A 4952-nucleotide genomic window follows, 5' to 3' on the forward strand; every position below is an offset into this window, starting at 1 on the left:
CTTGTGAATTTTCCGAAAGCCCTCTCCCCACCTTTCAGTTCGTTAGCGCAAATTTTTGTTTTCATATTCGTTTAATACACATTTTTTTACACTTACTACACTTTTGCCTACCAAAAAGCGTGAATAAATTCATTTAGGTATTTTTAAATATTTATTTAATCGCTAATAATTTACCTCTCTTTCTATCTCTCTCTCTCTTACACACACACATACACACGTTTTCAAGATAGTTGGTTCTTTGATGCAAAAATATATTGCGAGTTTTCCTCACAGCATTCGTTTGATGGCCGCGTGTAAACTGGTCGAAGAGTAGTAAGTTGGTAGATTTCATAGCACAATAAACAGCCGGTAGGGGTGACCATCGAACTGATTCGCTGTTCCGTACACCGTGTGCTGTCAACTTGTCGATCTTATTATGTATGTGTGTATATATATATGTAATACATAAATATATATATCATATATATATATGTATATGCACACATATCTCTATATTTCAAATCAGTGGATTGTACAGATATAAGCCAGTAAGCCAGACAAGTAAACCAGTGGTATTTACACAAATACCTCATACAGCATACACACGGTTGTTGACGAGTTTCCAAGCGTAGTTCTTCCTAGTTGAGACTTCGAGGTATGATTAAATTCCTTCTAACCTGTATCTCGCTCTCTTGCCAAGAATGCATTTCCTAATGTAAATGGTGTATCTGTCGTCTCGTTTTTTGTTGTTGTTTAACCCCAGGTTTTCTCTGATTGAGCAGACCTATTATCAAAGCCATTCCAGCCTCGATCATCTCATAATCCTAAGATCAAGTGGAAGATAATGTTGTTCTAGATGCATATTACAAACACACACACACATACATACATACACCGTTATTTAATGATGATTCAGTGTGATTTTGAGGTTACTTGTTTGCCATATCTAACAGATCGAACTTCATCAAATCCTTTGGTTGCCTTAACTTTCTATGAGCATTAATTTCATGCGAGTGAGGACTGCAAACATCTCTTTCGTATCTTACCCAAACAACCATCATGCTTCACAGAACAACATTCTATGGTAGTCTCCAGAGATGGCGGGTCAGGTTTGTTAAATTATGTATGGAATGAAATACAATACGCGTTATAACATAACCACCAACATACATATATTTGTGTTGTGTACGCCTGTTTTTATTGATGTGTATGTATAAATCTCTCTCTCTCTCCCTCCCTATATCTATCTATCTATCTATCTTTATACATGTATATATATATATATTCTTTTATCCGCTGCGGCGATGCTGGGGCATCTTTTTTTTTGTTTAAGATAGCTATATATATATGTGGGTTGTATATATATATATATATTATTTCTGTCTTCCTTATATATATATATATATATATATATATATACACACACACACACACACACACACACACACATATATATGTATGTTTGCATATGCATGTGTATTTATTTGCACTCATACATGCAGATTATAAACACCTGGCACTTAACTGTATTTGTATGTCATTTCACATGCATTTGTTTGTATTTTGCTTTACGTTTTCTAATATGTGTTTGCGCGCGCGCTGTATATTTATTTGTGAGAGAGTGTTGTGATGACACATGTCAAATGTTATTTCCTCATTTAATAACACTTGCTTAGAAACGGGTAAAACATATATTACTGTTTGTTAATCGTTATGGAACAACTTCAGAAAGCCTCATTGTTTCCACTGTTTATCTGATCCCCCACAAAACCTTTATCGTTCCTTCTGGCTGTGGAGTCGCTATAGCGTCAGATGAAAAATAAAAAAGAATTGTTTGTGGTATTATTTTAGTTCCGAACCTTTATGTTCTGAGTTCAAATCTTCAGGTTTGCTATAATAAAATATCAGCGAAGTACTGGAGTTGATTTAATAATCCTATAAAGATTCGTACATATGGATGAAATTATAATAGAATACGAACCAAACCTGTCACCGTTTAAGAATTTTTTGGGGGGTGGGGATTAAAATAATTATTGTTATAAACCTAATTATTTTATTTCTTGCATTTGTATGATATTCCATGTCTTTTAAATAAAGATTCATATTGCATCTCTTATTCGTAAGGTTGGTACTTCTAGTGATCTTTGTAAATCTGCTCTTAACGGATTAAGAGACATTAACGTCTCCAGTCACTTTATCTTTTCTTTTACTTGTTTCATGCTGGTGCACCGCCTTGAAGAATTCTTTAGTTGAATAAGTCAACCCTAGTACTTTGTTTTTGTTTTAAAGCCTGGTACTTGTTCTATCGGCCCTTTTTGCCGAACTGCTAAAGACAACAACGCTACTTGTCAAGCAGTGGTGGGGGACAAACACAGACACGAAAATACACACATATTATAGATATATATGTGTATATACGATAAACATTTTTTAGTTTCCGTCTACGAAATCCACTCACAAAGCTTGAGGCTATAGTTGAAGACACTTGCCCAAGGTGCCACACAGTGAAATTGAACCTGGAACCATGTGGTTGGGATGCAAGCTTTGACGATTCTTAGCCTTTCATTCTTTCAGGGTTGATTAAAAAAAATACCAGTAAGGGTAATGGGTTAGCCAAACTGTTAGGATGGATGGCTTCCCTTGTTTTGTAGCTTCCAGCTATTTGTATTCTAACAGTAACGCCTATGATAATACTGATACTATGCTGTGTCAGAACTAAAGTGGTGGCCTTTCCTTTGAATAACACTGGTGGCGTAGAGAGGGAGGATAGACTTGCATACATGACTAACTGCCAATCTTTCACTAAACACCTTGCCCAGGCTGGCAAGATGCAAATACTTAGTCAACACTGAACAATGGCACCCATTTCTAAGCTGTTAGGTTTCAACTTACTATTGCTCAGTATCAGCCTCTCCCTCATTATAGAGTCGTTTGAAAAATTTCTACAAGCCCATAGGAAATCTACTGTTTGCATCACTGGGGAAATGCTTAGCAGCATTTCATCCATCTTCACATTTTGAGTTGAAATTCTGCTGAGATTGACTTTGCCTTTCATCCTTTCAGGGTTGATAAAATTAGTATCAGTTGAGTACTGGGATCAATGTAATCAACTTATCCCCTCTCCTGAAATTGCTGGCTTTGTGCCAAAATGTGAAACCAATATCAGCATGTCTTTCTTGCAAAGCCTCTAGATATTCCTGTTGTTCTTTGATTTATGCTGATTCACCTGGAAGTAGAGCCTTTGACCCTTACTAGTGTTTTTCAGACTGCTAAGAAGAAGAGTGAAAGTTGTCTTCTAATTGGAGACTGGTCTCCATGCTTGTAACAGGGTGAACACTACTATAGATACTCAAGAGCCATGTGGTGGAGATGGTGTTAATTTGGGCAAGGATTAAATCTATCACCCAGGAACAGGATCAGTCCCTCTGACAGTCTTCCAAACAATTTTTGCTTATTGAATGTCAGCCACAATATTTTGGTCAACGCGAAGCTTTTGTAGAAGTCTCTTTCCCAAAGTGCTGTTCAGTAGGATTACTGGGAACCACAACAGCAAAACAATCTCATTAACCACTACACAGCCATATCTGCATTCATTACAATGTTCTTTGTAAACTGGCTGTGGATTTTACTGCCAACATGCATCAATTTACTGTGGTAAATTATCCTTATTTCCATGACTGTTTTTATGTACTGCGTCTAGAGGAAAGGGCAGTGCTGATCAAGAGGCTCTACAGAGGTGCTATCATTAGCTCATTAACCAGAAAAGACATTACCAGTTGGGCTTTCAGTACTCTTAAGTGTTCTAACTAATGACCATCTGTAAGTTTTTACCACATGCAATAAGACTGTGTTTTTCATGAAGGAGCCCTCTAAACTAGTGAGCTTGATGCTATTGATGTTTCATTTGAACTGTTGCAGGTCAGCCTTGTAGAAAAGACATGGGTGGGGAGGAGATTCCAGTGGGATAAAGACTGGAGAGGAAGGTCTATGTATGGTGGTTAGTGCAAGGCCAGGAACAGGTGGGTGGGGACAGATACAACGAAAGTGATGGGAGGTGGAGAGATGAGTGAGTTGGGCCTGTCTAAGTGGTGGAAGTACATGACCAGCCACTACCGAATTGTTGGTGCATTGGACAAAATGCTTTGTGGTATTTCTGCTGACTTACTACAATCTGAGTTCCAATTCTATTGGGGTCAACTTTGCCTTTAATCTCCCTGGGATCAATAAGATAGGTACCAGGGTCACACGGGAGCTGATAGTATCAACTAAACCCCTCCTCTCATACTTGCTGGTCTTGCACCAAAATGTGAAACCATTATAGTAGCAATATGAAGAAGGAACAGAACACCTGTGAGCTAGAGGCTAGGGTGTATCCCTTTGTGATTGAATTCCAATTAGTTGAGTGGCCCTATTTATAACACATTATTTAGTTGACAGGTAGTCAATATAGATTTGAGAAAATATTAAGGACAGGTTGAACTGAGATTACTGTTCCATAAAGGACAAAAAACTTCATGTGGACTAAAGTCAAAATTTTTATGTATGTTCCTTTTCTTATCAGGTGGATGAGGAAGATGAGCTAATAGATGTAAGTTTCTTTGATATCATAGAGGGCTTTTAATGGCCAAACTGTTCTGGGTTACTTGCACTGCAGCATGCAGAGTCCATGTCATCTCTGTTAGAACAATTAATTGTATTTTATTGAATTACAATTATTCAGTATTTGTGGTTACTAAGTTCATTCTACACTCATGTGAAGTGAACCCACCATGTAGCACCTTGAGCAAGTGTTTACACACATGCACATGTATGTATGTGTGAATTGATATATGTATATACACATATGTACATATTTGCATACACACATACATACGCATATGTGTAAATACACACACACACACACATATGTATATATATATATGTATGTATGTATATATATATATATATATATATATATATATATATATATATAT

At 36.8% G+C, this 4952-nt stretch overlaps 1 protein-coding gene across 1 annotated transcript in view; it reads left to right on the forward strand.

Annotated features, from left to right (window-relative positions):
- The first annotated feature begins 357 nt into the window (after positions 1–357).
- The window catches only part of LOC106874465 (uncharacterized), a 36207-nt gene continuing 31612 nt past the window's right edge, over positions 358–4952 (forward strand). The window contains exon 1 of the mRNA XM_014922203.2: positions 358–634. The gene's annotated coding sequence lies outside the window, so the exon portion shown is untranslated. The remainder of the gene's footprint in view (positions 635–4952) is intronic.

The sequence above is a fragment of the Octopus bimaculoides genome, chromosome 14 (genome assembly GCF_001194135.2).
Source record: "Octopus bimaculoides isolate UCB-OBI-ISO-001 chromosome 14, ASM119413v2, whole genome shotgun sequence".
Taxonomy (NCBI): domain Eukaryota; kingdom Metazoa; phylum Mollusca; class Cephalopoda; order Octopoda; family Octopodidae; genus Octopus; species Octopus bimaculoides.